This window comes from Diceros bicornis, chromosome 21 (assembly GCF_020826845.1).
Source record: "Diceros bicornis minor isolate mBicDic1 chromosome 21, mDicBic1.mat.cur, whole genome shotgun sequence".
Lineage (NCBI taxonomy): Eukaryota > Metazoa > Chordata > Mammalia > Perissodactyla > Rhinocerotidae > Diceros > Diceros bicornis.
This window is the reverse complement of record NC_080760.1, coordinates 47,236,441-47,259,347: the sequence shown is the minus strand read 5'-3', so window position 1 is coordinate 47,259,347 and position 22,907 is coordinate 47,236,441. Positions and strand designations below refer to the sequence as shown.

At 51.3% G+C, this 22,907-nt stretch overlaps 1 protein-coding gene across 2 annotated transcripts in view; it reads left to right on the top strand.

The window, feature by feature from the left end:
• Window positions 1-13,980: 13,980 nt before the first annotated feature.
• Window positions 13,981-22,907, top strand: part of NDRG1 (N-myc downstream regulated 1) — a 56,941-nt gene continuing 48,014 nt past the window's right edge. For both annotated transcript variants that reach the window (XM_058564968.1, XM_058564969.1), the window contains exon 1: window positions 13,981-14,093. The gene's annotated coding sequence lies outside the window, so the exon portion shown is untranslated. The remainder of the gene's footprint in view (window positions 14,094-22,907) is intronic.

The window sequence follows — 22,907 nt, the reverse complement described above, 5'->3', positions numbered from 1 at the left end:
CAGACCTCTAACATCCAGAGGAATAGCAGAATACTTTGCTCTTAGTAGGGAACAGTGTTGGACAAATGAGTGAATGAATGAATGATGAATGAATGATGCTGTTTCACATGTTTCTTGGAAGAAGGCAGGACTAAAGTGCCATAAAATTATGTTTCATTGCACACCTCTCTAACATCTAATTGGAAACACTTAAAGACAAAGGGACTGCCCAGGTGAGAAAACGGGGGATTTCTTTATTTAGGGGGAGGAGGGATGGTGACTCTCACAGTCACCTCTGCTCAGCAGGTGAGCCTGCCAGACACACCTGGACCCAAGCCAGAGGTTTACCTGCATCTTGTGAGGCTGACGCAGTGTGCGTGGGGGACGCGGCCGACGAGGAGGACGTGACTGAGCATGCGGGCAAGATGTCAGAGAAGTGGGTGGGACGCGGGTCCAGCTGGGCCGCCCCAGAGAACAGCGCTCTGCATCCTCCCTGGGCAGACAGAAGGCTCTATCCACCTCAAATGCCCCACCCACATCGATCTTCCTCCTCTTTTGTTTGTTGAGTCTCAGCCACACACACCCCCCCGTCCCTCCCTCCCATTTTCTCGTAACTGATCTCTCAGCTCTTCTACTTATAACACCACAGCCAGTTCTGTGAACCAAAGGAAACGATGGGGAAATCTTGGATCACAACAGAGAGCCGTCTGGCTCTTAAATACATGTGATTCTGCCCAGAGTTGGGGGTTGTAGTCAGCAAAGAGTTCCTGGAAATGATGAGGTTTAAACCCAGTTATGTTGGAGAGCAAAATCAGCAACCCCAAGCCAGCCTGCCATCTGGTAAACCCATCCATCCCGTCAACATTTAAGCATCTACTGTGTGCCAGCCAGGGTCTGGGCGCCGGGGACACGCTGGTGACCGGGAGATTTTTCTCAAAGAGCTAGCAACCAAAGAGAAGAGACAGGCCTGCAAACAGAAAATGAGGCTTCAACGTAACGTTGCCAACCCAGGAAACCTTCCTCAGGAGCACTGTGGGGAAGCACGGGCCGTGGAGACCTCACCCTACGTGGCATCCTGGAAGACCTAAGAAGGACGGACCCAAGACGTGTCTCAAAGAACAAAGTGGCCACAAAATCCCTATGTGGGTGAGGTAGAAACAGATTTTAATGTTCTCTCATGCTTTTGCTAAGCCTCGTCTTCCATGTTGACTGTCGGAAATCATTAAAGCTATCCCTAAAAACTTGGATGTAGGTCTTCACCAATTGTTGAGTGGAGTGGAGAAAGTTTGTTTCCCAAATGCTCCCTGGGGGACTGTCCTGTGTTAATTAGCCTGGATCAGCCTTGCCCAAGAGAACTTCCCTGATGATGGAAATATCTGCTCGCGAGTACAGTCGCCACGGGTCACATGGAGCTACTGAGCACTTGAAATGTGGCTAATTTTTAATTTCATTTCATTGGAATCAATTTAAAAATAGCCACACGTGGCTCCTGGCTCTTGCATTAGACGGCGCAGGTCTAGCATTGAGGGAACCGCCTGTCAGACCTGTATCCACCCTATTTCCTGACACATTTGACCTCAGGGCATGCTCTCTCCCGGGGCTTTTACCTGCTGGTGATCCACCTCGTACAGGGATGTGGGGGCCCCGCTGCAGGTGCGGTGTGTCGAGTGCTCAGGCCACACACTCAGATGCTCAAGAAATATCCACTTCTTTATTTTCCTTCGATAGAATTAAACCGGACTTGCAGCCTCCATTTTGCCAGCTCTGTGGGAAATTCAGCCTCAGTCGTGACTGGGGCACCCAGCTCCCCCACACCAATGTCATGCGAAGTGTCCGGGGCCGTGTCGTGGAGTAGCTGGGCATTGGGTATCCCAACTTGCCTTCCGGGCAGGGGGGCTGCCTGGGCACCAGAACCCTCTGGACAGGGCAGGTGAGGAGGATACCGTGGCCCCTCCTCCTCCTCAAGGCTTCTCCTCCTTTTCCACCTTCAAGCTTCTCTCCTTCCCTTACGATATTCTTGGCACAAAATCTTTTTTGCTTCAGGCTTTAGCAAAACAGAAGCCAGCAAGGGCTGTGTCTCCCTTTGGGCTCAGTAACCCTAATGCTGCTGGGTCGAGAAGGCTCAGGTGGCCAGGTTTCTTCCCTAGCGCTCTGCCGAAAAAATTAAAAGAAGAACCACACTATTCAACTTTGCAATAAATTATACCTCCGCATAGAACTGTCACTCGTCAAGTGGAGAAAAAGGTGAAAGGCCTGGAAAAGACTTTCATAGCAAAGGAACAGCATGTGCAAAGGGACAGAGGCCGTTCAGCCTTGCAGCAACCAGCTTCCAGTGTGGCAGCCCCAGAGTAACTAATCCTAAAGGTGGCAGTTTGCTGAGCGTCAGCTATGTGATTATCTCTGTCACTCCTCCCACGACTTAGATGTCATCATGCCCATTTTAAAGGCGAGGAAACTGAGGTTCTCAAAGTTTAGATAGTTTGGGCAAAGTCTCCTAGGATTTAAACCCAGGTCACATTGACTACAAGCTTTGGTTCCTGCAGCCAGCCTGGTAACAGATGATGTAAATGTAAGGAGGGAGGCGAGATAGCAATTTGCCTTGGGAATGGGGTGTCCCAGAGGTGAGAAGCCAAACCCTCAGCCAGGAATGAGTCAGGGGAGACGGCCTAGAGTCTGAATCATCCAGGTGACTCCGGAAATCAAAAGACCAAGCCAGCCTGGCTTCCCAAACCGCTGGTCTGGCCCTGGACATGCATACCTTCTCCAACTTCTATTAATAATCAGCCACAGGAAGCCTCCCACGGCTACTCACTTAATGATTAAACGCATTAGCTCTACTTCAGAGAATGCAGCCCCACTGCCCCAACCTGGGGGCGGTCAGGGAGGAGGTGACATCATCAGCGACTCCCTTTTTCCCTTTCAGAAGAGGTGGTGTAGGCTAGGATTGCAGTAAGACTGGATTCAGAGTCACAAGACCTGCCTAGGGCCAGGTGCGTGCTCTCTGGTTTGGTTGTCAGGCTCCTCCAACTAGAGAGAGAGCGAGTTGGCTCCCACCAGCAGTTCATAAAACAAAGTGTGAGCAGCCCCTTGGTTTCAGCAGGCACTTAGTGGTTTAGGAGACAGAACGTGGGTGTGGGGGCCATCCAGACCCGGTGGTGAGGGACGAGCTTGGGAGCCAGACTGCTTGCATTTGAATCCCAGCTTCTCCACGGTCGAGCTGGGCCATCATGGGAAAATTGCTTAATTTTTTTTCTGCCTTGGTGTTTACATTTGTAAAGTAGGGGTGATAAAAATAGTACCCTTCGCCTTGGAGATGTGATGAAGATTATGATTATTACATGCAAATGGTTTACAACGGTCCCCAGCACCTCTGTGCTACATAGGTATTAGCTGTTCTCATTAGCCATGAACACTGGGTCCACGACTTCACCTGTCTGAGACTCAGCTTCTCCATCTGCAAAATGGAGACATAGTAACTCCTTCTTCGTAGTAGGACTGTTTTGTTGTTTTTTTTGTGAGGAAGATCAGCCTTGAGCTAACATCTGTGCTAATCCTCCTCTTTTTTGCTGAGGAAGACCGGCTCTGAGCTAACATCTATTGCCAATCCTCCTCCTTTTTTTTCCCCAAAGCCCCAGTAGATAGTTGTGTGTCATAGTTGCACATCCTTCTAGTTGCTGTATGTGGGACGCGGCCTCAGCATGGCCGGAGAAGCGGTGCGTCGGTGCGCGCCTGGGATCTGAACCCGGGCCACCAGCAGCGGAGCGCACACACTTAACCACTAAGCCATGGGGCCGGTCCATAGTAGGACTGTTAATTGCATGAGATGAGGTTTCTAAAGACCCTGGCGTGAATAAACAAATGAAATATGGACAACTAGACACTTGAGATCCCTTCCCCTGCATTCTTTCCTTCTACGAGCCCTCAGGTTAGACATTCTGTTTCTATCAGGGAGGAACAGGGGGAACTCAAAAAGGAGGAGGAGACGTGGAAGGTGGCAACGGCAGGGGGCAGAGACAAGGAGGGGCGCAAAGGAGGGGTGGGTGTCATCCCTTTCTTGGGAGGTTGGCTAAAGCGGGCCCTGAGTCATGGGCGAGTTCTCCCAGCAAGAAGCAGTCCTCGCGTCATCCTGGAAGTGTGTGCGTGGCAGACAGCAACGGTGCCACTACACGAGAAGAGCAAGATTCTCCAAGAAAATTCCCAGACCGAGGTACAATATTTCCCAGACGCCATTTTGTATCGGTAGTCATTCTGTGCGCTGAATGGAGTTGCTGATGGTGCCGGGTCTCCAGAGAGAACAGGTTCTTGGGAATCAGCCAGATTGGTCAGTCTTCCCAGCTGTGGGACCTTGGGCAAGTCACCTCACCTCTCTGAGCCTCAGTTTCCCGTGTGTAAAACAGGGATTATATTACTTTCTTTGCAGTGTTGTTGTAAAAACTAGAAATAAAATGCATGAAGTGTCTAATACAGTACCTGGCTTATCACAGGGGCTCAATAAGTAATCATTTAGGAAAAATAGAGTTCATAATTCTTTTCCGCTCTCATTATTCTTTCATTTGCTAAGACGTCATCAGCTGAGGAGCACGAGGCTCAGAGAGGGCGTGGCAGCCGGGTTCCCACAGCTCCTTGTTAGCAGAGCCAAAGACTTGGCCTGAAGTAACCACACCAGGTTTGGCTTCAAGTCCGAGAGGCAAAAAATGGTTCCAGATGAGGGGTAAGAGAGAGGAGGGGCGAGAGGGGATTTTTTTCTTACAGATGAGCATAGAGATGGGACAAGATCTTGAGATATGTTTTAATAACAGGACCTCTCACTGCTAATCCTCAGAGGCCTCTTTTGTGTATAAATACACAAAAGAAATGATATCATTCGGCCTCACCAGCAAACGAAAACATGCAAATGTGTTGAGACAACCATGAAGTACCAGTTTTCACCTATCAGATGGGCAAACATTCACAGCGGCAGGATGCACCCACACACCACTGGTGGGACCTAACCCTCATACTGCCTGTTGGAAGGAAGTTTGCAACAATGTATCAAAAGCCTTACAAATAGGTATAGATGGTCTCTGATTTATGATGGTTTGACTTACGATTTTTCAAAATCATACTTTGTATTTTGAATTTTGATCTTTTCTTGGGCTAGTGATATGCTGTCCGATCTCTCTAGTGATGCTGGGCAGTGGCAGCTCCTGTAGCTCCCGAGATCTCTCAGCCAGCCCCGAGATCACAAATGTGAACAACCAATACATGTACAACAATTCTGTACCCATACAACCATTTTGTTGTTCACTTTCAGCACAGTATTCAATAAATTACATGAGACAATCAACACTTTACTATAAAATAAGCTTTGCGTTAGGTGATTTTGCCCAACTGTAGGCTAGTGTAAGTGTTCTGAGCACATTTAAGGTAGGCTAGGCTAAGCTCTGATGCTCGGTAGGTTAGGGGTATTAACTGCATTTCAACTTACAATATTTTCAACTTATGATGATTTTATCAGGATGTAACCCCATTGTAAGTCGAGGAAGATCTGTACACCTCTTGGTCCAGGGACTTCACTCTATGACTTTACCCAAAAAAGTTATTGGAAGATTGCACACAGATGGGTGTGGGGATATACAACCCAGCGGGAAACTGGAAGTGCCAGGAATGTTCTGCCACCTGAGACAGGTTAAACGAAGTGTGGTCCCTCCACATAGTGGAATATATACTAGGCGTTGTTAGGAACTTTCTCCTAGCCTCGTGGATGGTGGTGGTAGTAGAAGGGAGAACTTCCATGGGGAGGACATGTTCCCTGTCTTGCCCCAGGTAGGTGCTCTATTCTTGGATGTTCATTTTATAATTATTCCATTACACTGTACACTTAACATTTGATGCATCTTCTCTTTTATGCAGGTTGTATTTTATAATAAGAAAGTAAAAAAATGTGTGAGCAGATTTTTTTAAATGCAAAGATGTTCATCATGTATGTTTACGTCACAAAAGCAGACTATAAAAAAGGCAATATATTATGATAGCATTTTTAAATGCTGTCATCAAAATACCTATTTACAGTTAAATGCTATCATAGAATTTTTAATATATATTTACACGCACATACATACATGCATACCCACAGAAAATGTCTGGAAGGACAAGCACCAAAATATTAATAGAGATTATGACTGGGTAGTGGTTTAAATTTTTTGTGATTTTTTTTTTGGTTGTATGTATATATTTAGTGCTTATCTGATTTTTCTTTTTTTAATCTGAATTTTCTAATAGTTCTTCATGGAACACTTACCTTTGAAACTTTTTTTTATTATGAGAGTAACAACCATTTCTATAGCATTTCCTAATTTGTATTGTGCTCAGGGTTAAACCACGGTCTTCTGATGCTGAATGCTCACGAACTAAAGGAAAAGACTCTGTCAACCTGGACAAATACACATTTCGACTTGACATAAACTAGGGATTGCTTGATTTAGGGAGACTGTGTGACTCAGAATCCACTCCCACCCCAGATGTGGCTCTGAGGGCTTTGTCCCCTGCTCCACTTGGCAGGCTGGTGGCACTGTGGCAGCCACGTTTTGTCTTCTCCTGACACCCCTGGCTGTGCTTCCTCCTCCTCTGAAACAGCCTGCTCATATTACCAGCTCTCTGTCCAGCAACCATGCAGTCTGCCAGTCACTGGAACCACCTTCCCAGGCCTGGGCCAAGAGTTGGATTACTTTATGGAATTAGCCATGTCTGGGCCTCAGCTGCCTCATCTGTGAAATGGGGCTAGAAGAACCCACACTGTGCACAGAACAGGTGGGACTTCCCTCTGAAAAGTCCTCGTGGTCTGCACTTATAAGAACGAGTGTTAGGTACAAACCTGTCCCCGTGCTCAGGTGAGCTGTTTAAGCTGGTCAGGTTGTAAGTAAGGGCTTGTTGGTTTCCCCTTCACATCTCTCCCTCCTCGGCTTGGGAACAGGGCAGCTAGGCCTTGGTCTTCTTGTACCTTGAAAATATCATTAACTTCTGCTCCAGCCCTCCCTCCCCTGTACATATATGTCTGTCGTCTGATTCCTTGCAGCCCGCAGGGTGAAATGTTTGCACTGTGTTCCCCCAATTCGGGGGGAGGGGGTTGCAGAGCCCCTTTCTTTTGAATTTGATCCATACATTGCTAGAATTCCTGGCTGGGGTGAAAATATCAGTCTCTGTCCAGAAAGAGAGAGCAACAGGCCCCTGCAGAATCAGTGCTGTGGCTGATCTGTGGTTTAGGGGGCTCCTAGCAAGGGGTGAACCTAAGAGTCATTTAGGTTTAGCTTCAGAAAGCATTTGAGTGGGGGAAAAAAAAAAGGCAGTACACTTGTCTTCCTAATTGTAATAACACTGGGCACGATAATTTATTGACCAAGATGGATTAACCACCAGGTCCAGCGAAGGGCAGGCCAACTGAGATTTAATTTAACACAAGGAATGCAAAGGCATGTGATGCTCCTTCTGTGATCTGGTTGGGAAGTGAATTTCATGGTTCCTACAAAATCCTTATGCATTTCTTGAGCCAGGTCCCAGGTGATGGTGGCCAGGGAACTGTCAGCCAGGAGCCAGGGGGTGATCTACCCAGGCTCAGGTCTAACTTCTCCACCAAATAAGACAATCTAGTTGCCTGCTCAGAATGTCAGTGAGACCTCCGTCGATAAGATAAATGCAGCCTCAGAGGCAAAAGGAGCAGATTAAAGTTTAGGAAATACCAAAGAACCGGCCTGTCTCCTAAACCTGGATGAGTAACGATAGTTTTAAGCTGATTGTCTGTTCATAAGTTCAAATCTTCTTCCTTTCTTCCCTTCCTCCCTCTGTCCCTGCTTCCTTCCATTCAATTAGTACACATTACTTAACCCTTGCCTGCCCTGTGCAAGATAGTGTGTTCCCAAGATTGAGGTGCTGCTGCCCCTGTTTGCAGAGGCACAGACAAATGCATGCGAGTGTGAAGGGGCCCAGCGTGACTGGGCAGGGCAGGCAGGCAGGCAGGTCTGGCTGGACGGTGCAGTGGGAGGCGGTTGTGGAGGTAGAACGTCAAGCCAGGAAGGGGGGCGTGAGTGAAGGGCCAGTGATTTCACCATGAGTGGCTGCCCAGCACACATGCAGGCTCCTCAAAGCTCTCACGGCCTTTCAGAGAAAAGGACAGAAATTTCTCAGGGCTCTGCCCTCCTCAGGGATGAGGACTTCTCTAACTAACTGACCTAAAATTACCTGACAGCCTTCCGATTTAATCTAGAAAGGACCTGCCTGAGAACAAAGCCAACATGGAGTAAAGCTGATCTGGGAGATCCTGAGAGCTAGAGAGACAGAGATCTAGTGACATCAGGCCTTGGATCCAGCCATGCCTGAAGCGAATTCTCCTCTGGACTTCACTGCTACAGGATCCTGTAAGTACGCCCCACCTTTTATTGCTTAAGCCATTTGAAATTACATTTATGCTACATATACACTAAAGAGTTCTAACTAATAAAAAGAAAGGAAAACACACAACAGTCCAGGGGTCAGAAGGTGGTGAGGTCATACCATCCATGCTTAATCTAATGGCTGCCTGCTTCAAATATCCCTTTTTTCAGGAGGGCTTTTCCCGACCTTCCAGAGTAGGTGAGATCCTGGGTCATATAAGCTTCTAAGACCCTGTATTCTTACATTAGAACACTTGCAACAATTGCAATCATATAGTCATGCCATTTTTTTATTCATCCTTTTATTCCTAGCACCTCACACAGTGCCTGGTGGATTGTAAATGCTCAACAAATATGTATTGAACTTAAAAATAAATGATCTAGTTGGAGAAGAAAACGAGAGCTTTGTTGGAGGAGCTGACATTTGCCATGGCCTTGGGGGATGGTGACCAGTCAGGATGGGCTGCGGTGACAAACCTCCTCAGAATCCTCGTGGCACATGGTAACGGGGTTTATTTCTTCCCCATGTCACGTGTCCATTTTGGGTCAGCCGAGGGCTCTGCTCTGTGTTTCCTCCCTCCAGGCCCCAAAGGATGGAGCCTCCACTATCTGGAGTGTTGCTAGTAGCCGTGGCAGGAGTAAAGAGACCAGGGGACTCGCATGCTGGCTATTAAAGTTCCCATCCAGAAGTGACACAGGTCACTTCCACTCCTCTTTCATTGACAATGTCAGTCACGCTGCGATGCCTGATTTTAGAGGGGGGGCGGGAAGTAGGGGAGTTGGAATGGGTGGTGAAGACCCTAGTGTTTTCCCCAGATGAGTGAAATCTCCGAAGGTAAAGGAGGTGTGGGAGAGCTTTCTAGAAGGAGAAAACAGCTTAGTCAAAGGTTCAGAGGTCAAAGCTTCAGAGGATATATTCAAGGGAAAGCAGTGTTAGCCCAGTGCCTGGAGGAGGGAGAGAAGAGTCTGGACATGTGGAGGTACATCTCCATTGCCACTCCGGAAGGGAGTGGTGAACTTGGCAATCCACCGGAACAGTAGAAGGTCTAAGTAGGTGGGCCCTATGATGTAGGTTGTTTAAGATGGCAGCCAAGTATGGGATGAAGGGAATTGGAGGGGGCAGATGACACAAGTGGGGCAGCTGTTGGGAAACTGGGCAAGAGCCACTGTGGGATCATCCGAGAGCAGTGTCATCAGGGCTGCCTCGAGGAGGCCAGTAAGTGGGTCTCTCTGCAAATGTGCTACAAATACTTGCTAAACACATATTGACCACATACTGGGTTGAATCCTGTTGCCCCAAAGTTCACTTCCACCCAGAACCTCAGAATGTGACCTTATTTGGAAACAGAGTCTTTGCAGATGTAATTAGTTAGGTTAAGACGAGGTCATACTGTCTTGGGATGGGCCCTTAATCCAATATGACTGGTATCCTTTTAAGAAGAGAAGAGAGTCAGAGACAGGCATAAGAGCAGAAGGCCATGTGATGATAGAGGCAGAGATCGGAGTGATGTGGCTGTAAGCCAAGGAGCACCAAGCATTGCCAGCAACCACCAGGAGCTGGAAGAGGCGAGGAAGGATCCTCCCCTGGAGCCTTCAGAGGGAGCACGGCTCTGCTCACACTTTGATTTTGGACTTCTGGCCTCCAGAGCTATGAGACAAAACATTTCTGTTGTTTGAAGCCACCCAGTTTGTGCTAATTTGTTACAGCAGTCCTGACAAACTATTACAAGCCAGGAGCAAAGAGAAACTGATTTTCAGTGGGCCGACAGCTGGATAACTCTTCATTGATGTTCGACGTAAAGGATTCATTATGCAGCCTGGGCACAGGCTCACATCTAACCTCCTTTGAATTGTCTTCCTTTTGCAGTTTTTTCCCATTGCTCACATCTGGATATTATAGATCGGGCATGCCATCAGAGGACTGGGAGAACGTACCTAGGTCCACAGGTGGAGGTCCTTCCACTTGGGCTCCTGAAGCAAGAGGAACGTCCCCTCTCCCAACAAACTCCAAGTGAGGCTGCACAAAGCAAGGAGAGTTCAGAGAGAAATGCTTGCATTCACTCACTTATTCAACCAATATTTACTGCATTTCTATATGAATCAGGTATGATGCAAGATGCCAGGAGAGATGGGATGCGATGATGATGATGATGGTGGTGGCGGTGGTGGCTAACATTTGACAGAGAGCTTTCTATGTGCAGGCACTGTTCTAGGCAATTTACATGTATTAACTCCTATATTTCTCACGACAACCCTAGACCTTAGAAGTTAACTCTGTGACGTGTAGATTAGAGATGAGGAGGCTGAGGCAGGAATTACAGAGCTTGCCCAGGGGCATAGAGCTGGTGAGTGGCAGAGAGGAGATACAAATGGTGTGAAAGAGATGAAAGTAGTGGCCTCTGAGGAGGGGAAGTGGGTGGATGGCGGGTGAAGGCTATCGTTTTCCCTAACAAGCTTTGTAGAATTATTTCGCCAGGTCGATGAGGAAGTTGATAAATTAAACACTAAGAAGTAAAAGGCAGGGGGGATGAGGAAGTGAAGACTATGCATATAGACACATATTTAGAGAAGTTTGGGGAGGAAGGGTGAGATGAATGGAGGAGGACTTGGGATAAGAGAGGATTGTTTGGGATGGATCATTGATTGCATGAATGTACTTGTTGATTAGGAGGATCCAGAAGAGAGGGAGAGATGGATGCTGGGGGCGGGAGGGGATTGATAGGGAGCCTAGTGCTGGAGCTGGAAGATGCTGGCTTTTCAGGGACACTTTCTCAACAGGAGGAAGAAGAATATAGGACTGAACAGTGGGCTCATAAATTGTGGTCAGAAGGTCTGATGGCTCCTCTCACCCATTTCTTCCATGCGCATGTGGAGGAGATGGACGCGCAGAAAGGCGGGGTAACTGCTCAAGGTACCACAGCTCCTCAGTGTTGAAATCAGGGGTTCTTCCTCTGAACTCCAGCTTTCTCCTGGGTCTCACTAAATCCTGAGAACCCACGAATTCCAAGAAAGAGAGTTAGGAATAGAGATCCCTATGGTTCTTTAGTTAGAATATTTTATGATAAAATTTAACCTGTTGATAAGTAGAAATTTCCAGGGGATATTAGTCTAGAAAATCCAGTCTCATCCTGTGATGGATTTGCAGCACACGTGCATTTACCAGGCCATCTAATTCTATTGCTGACCAGCGAGAAAGAGAAGTCATTTAAACAGCGGAATGCAACTGCACCCACATTTGGCGCCAAGAGCTTCTGCTGCCTCAGCTGGCCTCGGTGGGGGATGTGGAAGTGTCGGCAGCTCTTAGTTCCCAGGGGGCCATTCCATAAGATGAGCATCTTCTACCCATGTGTGCATCCAGAGAGCCACCTAAGTCAATCTTTCCTACAGCATGGCCATCTCAGCTGCAAGAAAACCGCTTCATCCGGTGCTCAGTGGAAGAAGAAACAATACGTTGCAACACTGGAGGAAAGCCTGGCTGTGCCGGACCGAGGAGAGAGGGAGTGTGAGATCAACATGGCACCTTCCTCCAAATTTTCCAGGCTGATTTGGAATCTGCAAGGATCTCCTTTCACTCTGGTTTTAGAACACCACTGCTCTCAGAAAATTCTACTCCACTGTTTCAATTCTTCTTTTCTCCTCTCTATGCCTCTAACACCTTCCTTCCTCTGTCCCCTAACTTGTTCTCTGCCCATTGTCGTCTGGAAGGGTAGGGTTCCTAAACACAAGTCCAGCCTCCCCCAGGGCAACTTTGGGGCCTCTGGCTGCAGGTTTGAGCCACTCTGTGTGCTCTGCCCCAAAGCCTTCCTCAAAGGGGCAGGAAATGGCCTCCTCTGGCAAAATGCCCTTCTCCAGCCCCCACACTAGGGTTTGCATTTGTTACTGAAGGAGCAGGCAGCCTCCTCCACACTTTTCAACTTGACTCTCTATCTTTGGCAGGTAGCAAACCATAGGTGCTCAATAGATGTTAGTTGAAAGCCAAAAGGGGAAGTAAGGGAAAACAGATGTATGTGAGTTTTGGAGGGACTTATATTTCGGACAACAGGGTGGCTCCAGAAGAGTCACACTTTGTGTGCATTACCACATCCCCATGTCTAGCGTGGTGCCTGGACACAGTAGGTGCTTAATCCAGTTACCCAGTGAATGAGCTCAGTTGAACCATCTTGTGTGGATGAGGAGACTGAGACTTAGGCTCCTATGCTAGGCCTTCAGGGAAAGGACTTTGCCTTTTCAATCCTTTTCCCAGGGGTTGAGCACAGGACCTGGTTCATAGCAGCGGCTCAATAAATATTTGTGGAATGCCAGAATAAGTAAATGTTGGGGCCTATGGAGGCAAACGAGATGCACAGAGCAGAGCCAGGTCCCCTGCCTGGAGCAAAGCACAGTCTGGTGGAGGGAAGAGATTTATAATCCCTCAGAAGAAGGAGGGCAGGGGACGGGCACGTGAGCCTGCAAATACAAAGCTGGGCAGCAGACCTGGGGACAATGACAGGGTCTTTAGAAATGACGTTCCTTCAGTGCAGTGGTTCTCACCCAGGCTGAGCAATAGAACCACCTGGGGAGCTTTTAAAACACCCCAATACCTGGTCTGCACTCCCTGAGTTTTTGATTAAACTGTCCTGGGGTGGATCCCCAGTATGCACCTTTTTAAAAAAAGTTCCGCTAGGGATGCTAATATGCAGTGCGGGTGGAGAACACGGAGGCAATCGTTTAACAAAAATAAGACAGCAGAGAAGACAGCTAAGGTTGGAAAGAATGCTTGGCATAAATTTTGGGAACCAGGAGTGGAGGGGTGAGAATCCTCCCAGCCAGGCTCCTGGGGGTGGGGAGAAGGACTTGGGGGGGGGTGGAGACGGGTGGGCTTAGAACTGGGGAGGGGGAGGGGAAGAGGGGGCGTCAAGGCTTTAGATGGGGTGAGCAAGATGGACGGACTAGATTAAACGGGAGCGAGGATTTCAGCGGAGAGCTGATGCAACAAGGAAGCGGCGTGGAGTGAGAACGCAGCGAGCTGGTCGCGGGGAAGCGAAGGAGGCAGCCGCAGGAAGGCCGCTCAGTGGGGCTTGGGAGCTAAGACAGCGAGACCTGGAGGAAGTGGGGGTGTCGCCCATAAGGGATGTCAGGGCGTGGCGCGATGGGACTCGGAAGAAGAAACTCCGGGACGGAGATGGGGGCCACTCGGTCACAGAGACACAAGTCCACATGCCCACACATGAGCGCGCACATGCACACGCACAGGCACACAAATGCATCCCCTGTGCACAAACGCCCGTCGCACACGCAGAAACCCCAGCCTTCCCAGCGAGCGAGGGGACAGCAGAGGAGACCCGTAGCCCGGGTCGGGAGGCCCCTCCCCGCCGCGCCCCTACAAAGGCTTGCGCAACAGGCGGCGGCTCCGGCGGGCTCCCGCCGCGCGCAGCCCCAGCTGGGCCAGGCGCGCCTGCGAGAGCGAGAGGAGCGCCCGGGAGGAGGGGGCGGGCAAGGGGTGTGTCCGGGCTGCGTGCAGAGCCCGGGAGGGTCGGGGAGGGGCGAGGCGGGGGGGCGGGGCCGCGGCGCCTATAAAGGCGCGCTCCTCCTGGGCATAAACAAACCTCGCCCGGCACCCCGCTTCAGCTGCGCAGCGCACGCCGGTCCTCGCCTCTCTCCTCCGCTCCCGCCGGGCGCCGCGCCGCCAGCCTAGCTCCGGCTTCCGCTGCCCTTCTCCTTGTATCTTAGGTAAGTCCGATGCCCTCTTCTCGCCGGGCAGAGAGGAGTCGCCGTAGGTGCTGCTGCAGCTCCTGGACCGCCCTGTGTGGCCCCACGGAGCTGCAAGTGCGTGGCGGCTCCGTGGCGCGAGCGCTAGGAGGGGGCTTTGCGGCGCGGGCACCGCTGGAGTAGGGGGGTTTCGATTAGGGAAGAAGAGGAAAGAAAGACAGGTCCCCGCTCACCTTTCCTCTAGCTGGGGAAGTGGGATCCTGGCGTAGAGGAGGGGTGGAGGGCCAGCCCGGGAGCACCTTGATCGCGCTTCCCAACGCCCTCCCGGAGTCACAGCTGGTGCCGCGGCCCGGGGAGCGCGCTGCAAGTGAGAGCTGGAGGAGGGACTAGGAGTGTGTGTGTGTTTTGTGGGGGGGGAGGGGTGGGGGGGTGTATCCTTGGAGTGGGGTGTCTGGGGAAGAAGGGATTGAGTGCGCGTGTATATAGAAAGGAGGTGAGTAGAGGTGAGCGGCGCTGGAGCTGAGGCTGGAGAAGCGGGCGTGGGTGTGTCTGATTCCCAGACTGAGCCCAGTTATGCCTCTGAGGGGCGGGGGCCGATTCAGCCTCGAAGCCGGCGTGGGATTTGGGGTGTGGGGTGTGTGTGTTGGGGGAGGGTCGGAGGTGTGTCACAGCGCGTACGATACGCGCGGGAGCGAGTGTCTGCAAGCGTGGTTGGGCAGGGTGCGCCCCCCGAGGTGGCCCGCGGTTGGCGCTGTGGCGGCGCGGATGAGGGGGGCCTGGGCCAGCGGGGTCGTCTGGGCATCCGACGGCCCTGCGCGGGCTGGGCTGTGAGTGGCGTCATTTTCGCCTCCGCCCACCTCCCCTGCTTTCCTTCTCTCCCCTGCCTCAGGGGCCTGCCTCTCGTGCACTCCTGGGGGAGGAACAGCTGGAATTGCTCGGACTTTCCTGGGAGATCCGCCGTGGTCTCTGATTCAGCCTCGGGCAGGGCGTGTGGAATGTGGTGGACTCGCGGGAAACGCGCTGTCACCACCTCTGTCAAATTAGTGACTAAAGCTGGGATTTAGTGGATCCTTTCGTTACCTCCCACCACCTCCCCCACTCTCCTGTCTGTGGCCTCTGCTGTCAGACATCCCTGTGGGTCAGGGGCAGCAGCTTCTGTGACTTGCAAGGGCGAGGTGCCTGGCAGCTGGTGGGGGAGGGCGCCCGGTTACTTTGTGCCAAAGACCAACTCTTCACAGGTGTCCTGGGCACTTCACTGTCTTGGGTTCCTTTAAGTGACTGGGCAAGAAGGAAGATTCAAAGAGAGTTCAGCCAGTGGCCACAGGGAGGGCTTGAGTCTCCTCCTCATATCCAACTTGACCTTCTCCTAAACCACTTCAAATGAACAAAATATCTGAAGACAAACTGGTTCTTGCTATGAAAATGAAATTTCAAGGCAAACCTTCCAGCCTAGCCTTCTCCTGTACAGAAGTTCTGGAGTCTTTACTGAGTTTCACAAATGTGAATTGAAATAAGCAAGGTCCAGAGAGTGCAGACGCCAGCGCTGGCCTTCAAGGGGCTCAGCACCCAGGGGGAGAAATGCGGGTGCAGGCGCAAACCCCAGGCCTGGGTGGGGCTGAGTGCCGGGTGGCACAGGGTGGAGTCGGGGGGTAGGAGGAGGTAGAGGTGCTCAGGAAGTGATGGGAAACCTCCAAAGGGACAGTGCTCTGGTGTAAGGAGCAAGACCTGGGATGTCCTCTGATTGGGACTTCTTAGCTTTGTGGGACCCTGTCTCACCAGAGGGTGAGGAGGAAAGATTTGCCTGCCTTGCCCTGTAACCTGGCACCTGGCCCAGACCCTGCCCTTGGAAGGAGTTCAAATACATCCATTGAATGAGTTGAATGGCTCCTTCCCTTCTGCCCCATTTCCCTGTAACTGTGCAGGGAGAGTCCCAAGGAGGCAGTTGACCATTTGGGTGGTGGCCTTTGATTGGTCTTTCCGGGGAGACCTTTGAGCCTCTGCTAAGGTCTCCTCCCCTGAGAGGGAGTTCTCCTGGAGTGACAAGGACATCCAGGATTGCTAACCATTGGTTTGATAATTTGGAATGGAATTAAAAACTCACATAAGTTCCTGGTCGAACTTCTTCCCATTTTACAGATGGAAACTGAGGCCCAGAGGCAGGAGCAACTTGCCGAGGCCGAGCTGGCACTGGAGCTAGGCTCTCTAGACTTCTCTCCCAGTCTCTGCTGGTTGGGATTGAAGGTGGTGGAAGGGGTTCTTGGTCTTGATGATTTTTGCCCGTCTGCTGTCAGAGGGGCAAAGATAAATTGGATCTTCACTGAGTTTCTGGTGAGGAAACTTTCCAGACAGAATGTAGGTGCTTCTTTCTTTCTTTCTTTCTTCCTTCCTTCCTCCCTCCCTCCTTCCCTCCCTCTCTCCTCTCCTCTCCTCTCCTCTTCTCTTCTCTTTTTTAGTGTAAATTAGGTGTTTTTGAGAGATGAGCAGAGTCAGTCTAGCAAGAAAGGGCTGTGACCCTGTTGAGTTGTAGTTGACTGGATTTGGGCTGCCACCTCCAGATTGGACAGCAGGTTGGGGGTGCGCTGGAACCTCCTGGCCTGAGCTGGCCTCAGTGTGTATGGGGAAGAAAGATACCATTGTGTTTTTCTGATGGCCTGAAGCTGCAGTTCTTCCTTGGGACGCAACTCCAGAGAATCCCATCCAAGGGGTGACTCAAGGCCCCTGTGCCTCAGAGAGGAAGCCAAGATGATGACTCAGCATCTAAGATTCTAGCAGGGAGGGGACCTGACTCAGGCCGGGAAGGCCAGGGGAGGAACCGGACATGTGTCTCCAGACCAGCTGCTGTGTCCCTTCATCCCCTTTCATCTCTGCAAGAGCTCTGCTTGAGCTGCGGCAGCTCCATTGAATGGATGAGAAAATCGAGGCCGAGAGAGTTTAAGGGATTTGCCTGTAGCCACGTGGCTGAAAGTGGGAGAGCCAGGCTTTGAACCTAAGAGTCAGACTTCAAAGCCTTTGTTCTTTTTCATGAGGGCGCGTCAGAGTGACTGGAGAAAGCTAGAATGGAAAGTGCAGAGAGGCAATCTGGAGCTCTGTGCCATGGTTTCCTCTCCTGCAAAATGAGAATAACAGACACTGTCTTGTTGGGACGTGTAATCATTAATTGAGTTAATCCACGTAAAGAGCAGAGAACAGTGCCTGGCACGTGGGAACACCATGTAGTGTTTAATGTCAATAATTCCCACAAATAACATTCTCAAGGCATTTCCTTGGCAATCAGTGTCAGGGACCTTTGTCCTAAACTTACCCAGGCTGGTGAAAGTGTCTGCAAATGCCAGACTCATGTCTTGCTTCTTGAAGTTCGTCCAAAAAGCTCACCTTATGCATATTGCATAAAAATGTAATGGAACCCTTGTCTGAAATGCAGATTTCCTGGCCCGGTAGGTCTGGGATGGGCCAGGAATCTGCATTGTTTCAAAGCCCCCTGGGCTGGGGGTAACATATACTGAAAGCAGCCCGAATTGAGGACATCTGCTCCAGAATGATGGAGGAGAGGAAAAGGAAAGGAGTGGCTACATATCCTGTACCTCCCAGGCCACTCCTCTGTCCCCAGGGTCTGGTGACACAGTGCTCATAAATGGCTCTTATCTTGTGATTTCCGTGCCTCACCTCCTTCAGTTGAGATAGGAGACATTCTTGCCATTTCTCAGGTCAGAAAACTGAGGCTTGTCCAGAATCAAATGAGCAGGGTCCTGCTCCAGGTGAGTCAGCCTGGGCCTTTCTCTCTGGTGTTGCCCCCCAAGGCCGCCCAGACACTTCTGGACCTGTCTTTGGAGCATGAGCTTGGTGTCCTGGATTCGTTTCAGGCTGCCCTTCCTGCCTCCCTGATCTCAGGCTGGTTCCAGGCCTGCCGTCCCACTTGCTCTCTTTACATTGGGAGACAGACAGGCAGAGCCCAAGGTTAATTTCCTGTACACTCACTTGGCCTCCTGCTGTGCCAGCTCAGGCTAACAAGGGTGTGCAGAGGGGCGGGGCACTCAGATTGGGTGCAGCCTGGAGTCCAGTGCTCCAGGGCACCCAGGCCAGAAGAAACGTGAGCCCTCAGGGGAAAATCCTAGAGGGTGATTTGACACTAAGAATGGAACAGATTACAGAATCCCTGTCCTCACACAGGTCTGTCTTTGACCCAGTCTTTCCTGATTCCCGAAGACCTGCCCGCCCCCTGCCTGCCCCGGCTCCATCTCTAGGTTTTTTCAGTCCAGTGGGGTGTTCTCCCAACTGAGGTGGTAGGAGATGAGGCTCCTTAGCCATCCGGGGGCCTTGACTGCCCTATGTGGGAGTTCTTTTGTTTTATAGTTTTCCCCCCTTAAAGCGGTGGGAACCGCTGTACAAGTCTATCTTGGAAGCCCACGTGCAGCTCTGCTTAAAGAGGTAGATAGGGACCAGGGCTCCATGCTGTTCCCCCAACTCGACCCCCGGTTCCACCCACTTGGCTTTGAGAAGGTTCTGGGCAGCCGTCTCCAAAAGTGGGTGTGGGAGGCATTCTTAAGAGGTAATTCTGAGAACTCTCCCAGCTGGGAACCGTCGCCTCCTCTCCCCTCTCCTTTTTCATCACTGAACTCTCCTCTTTTCTCTGGAAAGCCTTCCCTGGCTCTCCACTCTGGGCCACAGGCTGGGTTGGGCGCCTTCCTTGCATCATTCTGTGTCTCTCTATACACTTTCTCCCGTTAGACCTGAGGGCCTGGCACTTAGCAGGCACTTAGTGAATGTTGGTCAAAAGGAAACCTCCGTTTGTTAAGGAAACACCTTGGTGCATCTTGTGTAGGGAAGATTGGAAGGCCATCCAGAAGGCAGAAGCAGCAAGACCGTTTCGGGGAAGGATCCAGTCAGCGTGGCGATCATCCCATCTGGGGGACAAAGGGTTATGTAGGAAGAATCTATTTCTGCGTCCTGTGTGAACACTGGCTCGTCTGTGGGCTTTTGGCAAATTATCTCACAGACTGTCGTCCAGTGTAGCTCATGCTTGTCCCGCAGATTCATGGGAGAATCCTGCAGCCCAACCCACGTCCCCCTTTGGACTCCAGTTACTCTGCTTGTCCGCTCAGATGGTCTTCTCTCTGCCAAACAAATGGCTTGGGCTCGGGCTAGGGCTGCCAGAACCCCACTGAGAACCTACAGGAAGATCCTGGGTGGTGTTGCAGAGAAGGGATGGGTGACAGGGATGGCTGACCTCTCCCTCATCCTGCTATTGTGTCCCAGATGCTCTCGATGACCCTCTTGCTGGTTCTGTGCTCTAGTTGGACACAGTGAAGTTCAAGTTCACCTTCAGGCCGGGCCCAGGGAATGAATGCGACTGGGCTCTGCCTTCTCTCTGGTAATTCTTTTTTCATTTTTTCAATATCAGAGGAGTCGTCGAATGCTACTGAGTTTCAGCCTCCGTGCACAGCATGGGGGGCCCTCGAGAATTCCTAACCCGCTGGTCTCCTCAGCATGGTGTTTGCACAGTAGTATTGACTTTGAGAGCCCTATTCTTGACTTCTTTCCCCTAAACTGGGGAATTTTCTTGAAGGTCCAGTGAGTCCACCCATATTGTTTCCTAGGTTGATTACATAAGAAAAACATTGAGAGTTAAGGCTGCCAACTTCCTCGCCCTCCCCAGAGCCTTGAGTTTCAAAAGGTCTAGAAAACATCAGGAGAACCCGTGAATTGCCATACAGCTTGACGTCAGAATCTTTTGGGCAAAGAAAGGGTAAAAAAATGGACACCCAGTAAGGCAGGGATATCCAAGGCACACCCCAAGGCTACTTTCCTTGAGATTAATGCAGATGTGGGACTGCTCTCTGAAACCTTCCAGGGAAGATGCTATGCCAAACAGCAGCAGCATGCATTGATCTTACCCTGTCCCCCTTTTAAATTCTGTTCTATAAAGAGCCCAGTGTGCTGGAAAGAACACTGCTTTCACGTGGCTGTGAAACCAGGCGTGTTATCAAGGGGACAAAATCTGGGCCAGTTGCTGACGATCACAATCAATGCAAACTTGTCAACAGTCCCTCCTGGTCTCGCTCTTTCTCTGCGTCACTGAAGGACTCCAGGAGGCTGTTGTCTGCCCACCCCTGCCCTCTCGGCCTGCACCCGCGTCAGAGGAGTGAGTCTAGGCCTTTAGGAAGTCTTGTGGGCCTTTGCTTTTGAGCCTCAGGTTACCCATCTGTCAACTGGGGTGATAATATCCACCTTCTCCCAGGGAGCTCCTTGAGGAACAAATAGAACAAGGCAGTGAACACTTTTTCAAAGTCTTGAATTTGCCGTGTCAGGAAGGCACTTTGGGGGGGAGCTAAAAACAGAAGCCCTCCTGGGTATTGTGAAGGGAGAATGGAAAAGTCTAAGATGTGGACTTTGCCCAAAGCCTGGTCCCACTCAAGGTGCCCCAGTGGTGACTGTGGAAGATAGAGGGAGAAACCTGTGACCCCCCCCCAGCTGACCCACACAGGAAAAGCCTGCCGGTCACGTGTAGCCCATCCTTAGAACATCCTACCTGGACAAAGCGTAGGTGCATGGTATGTGTGCATATTTAGGGCAAGCTGATATCATGGTCAACTTTCCTCTTAAGGTTGCTTTAACCTGTGCCAGCCTGATGCTTGTGACTTGGGGCACATTTCTCAACCCCTCTGTGCCTCACTTTCCCCATCCATCAAATGGTGCACACGATGGTGCCTCTCTCCTAGGGTTGCTGGGAAGCTGAAAAGAAGGAAAGAGTTTGGGGCCCAGTGGGTGCCATGGAAGTTGTTCCTGATGCTGTTATCGTGGTGTGTCTGCAGGGTTTCATTGTGGCCTCTCTGGGGCCGTTCTTCCTGGGGTGGGTGTATCCTGGAGCTCCCAGAACACATCATGGGCGTTTCTCCACTGGACGCCCTCTGCCCCCCTTGTGTGAGTTCCAGGGTGCGCAGGAGGGCGTGCAGATGGTTCCCCCAGGTGGTTTAAGTGAGAGGAGTGCCAGAGCTGGAGGGGGGCTCTAGTCTTGCAGACAGGGAGAGGTCTAAGGCTGGGAGAGGGACAGGGACTTCCAGATTCGCCAGGCTGATCCAGGCAGAGCTGAGCCATGCATGGCCCTGGTGAGGCCCCTCTGCGCCCTTCTGTCATTGTGTACCACTTTCCCTCCTGGGCTCGCATTTGCCCCAAGTGTCTTATGGACCATGTGATGCTCCTAGAACACACACGGCATTTTTTACAGATGGGGAAGCCAAGGCCCAGAGAGGGGATGAATGACTTGGTCAAAGTTGTGAGGCAAGGGGGCAGCAGGGTTCCCACGCCCTGAGTCCAAAGCCAGCGTTCCTGCTGCTCCACCAAGGCTTTTGAGAATCACAGGCTCTGTGTGTCCCCTCACCCCCGTGACTGGTTAACGATTCTCACGTGGCCTCAGTCTGCCTGAGATGCCTCTGCCTGCTGCCCTCCCAGGCCAGGGGTCACGTTCTTCCCTTCTCCCAGCAAATCCCAGTCTCAGCTTCCCCTGGAACCCATGCAGTCCAGCTAATTGCTGACTGTCTTCTGGGCCTATTGAACCAGAAAGGCATTTCCCCAGCCCCACCTTGGGTTTTCGTTACTCATTAACCAACATTGCTCATGGAGGGGAGGCCTGCGTGGCTGTGCATTGGGTTTGATTGCCGGAAACCCACGTGACACTTGCTGAACATCTTCTATGTGTCGCCCTCCTTGCTGGGCCACTTTGGGACTAACAGTATATAAAACACAGGCTGTGTCCTCACAGATGTCCCTGGGTCTCTAAGGCAACCAGGAAGGGAAAGTGCCCTGATGAATTAAGCAGCTATTTGCCAGATTCTGTGTGCCATTGTTTATTTAAGCCCACTGCTGCTCCCTGGGAGCAGGAGTTATGCTCCATTTATATGAGCGCTCTGAGGCTAAGAGGTTAGATAACGTGTTGGGATCACGGAGCTGATAAATGGTGACACCCGGGTCTGACCCTCAAGCCTTCCCTCTAGCTCCTGGCTACCTTTCACTTCTCTGATGTTGGTTTTCTCTGAATTCCTTCTGGGGAGGGCGGGTGGGAAAGGAAGAAATGGTGATGTGAACGGGTCTGGCAGCTGGGGTCGTGACCTCGAGCCCTGTTTTTGGTCCCGAGTGGGGTTTGAGCAGAAGACCCATTGGATCTACTTCCCTGTCTGGAGGGGTTTCTGTCTAGTTTCTTGGAGAGCCTGTTGGCAGGTGCAGGGTGGAGTGGGAGGGCTGGGAGTCCACCTCCTGGGCTCGCCCTCACTGTGCCCTGTGGGGTCTTGCCCTGTCACCCCACCCGCTAAATGATTACCGTGGCCCTTTTCTGTCCGACATTCTGCTCAGGGACTTTCCAGGAGGCAGTGGAGAGGGGCAGGGACCGGCGTCCAGAGCTCGGCCTCGAGCCCCCCGGGAGAGAACTTGCTGAGCCAAGGGGGCTTCCGGTTGGCTGGGGGGAATGACCCCCTGGGTTTGGGCTCCGAGTGGCGCCTGGTGGGTGCGGGGGTGGGGGCACCAATCAGAGCACCCCAAACCGGGTCCCCTCCCCCTGTCCTTCCCTCCTGGTGAAGGAGATCACAGTTCCTATAAAGCAGCGTCTTCTGCGAGACCTGCTTCCTTAAATGAGCCTGTGGTCTTGGGCTTGTGAATTTGAACCCGATAGAACAACCTTGGTGAGGAAGAGTGTGGTGAAGAAGTGAGCGTGTGAACATCAGAGGCCTCTCCATCCCCGTGAGGCTGGCCATGCCGTCTCAGGACCGTGGCTCGGACCCTGGGCCTTCAGCCTCCTCCTCGGTAAACTGCTGGCTGTGGCGGTGGTGGTGGTGTGTGAGTGTGTGT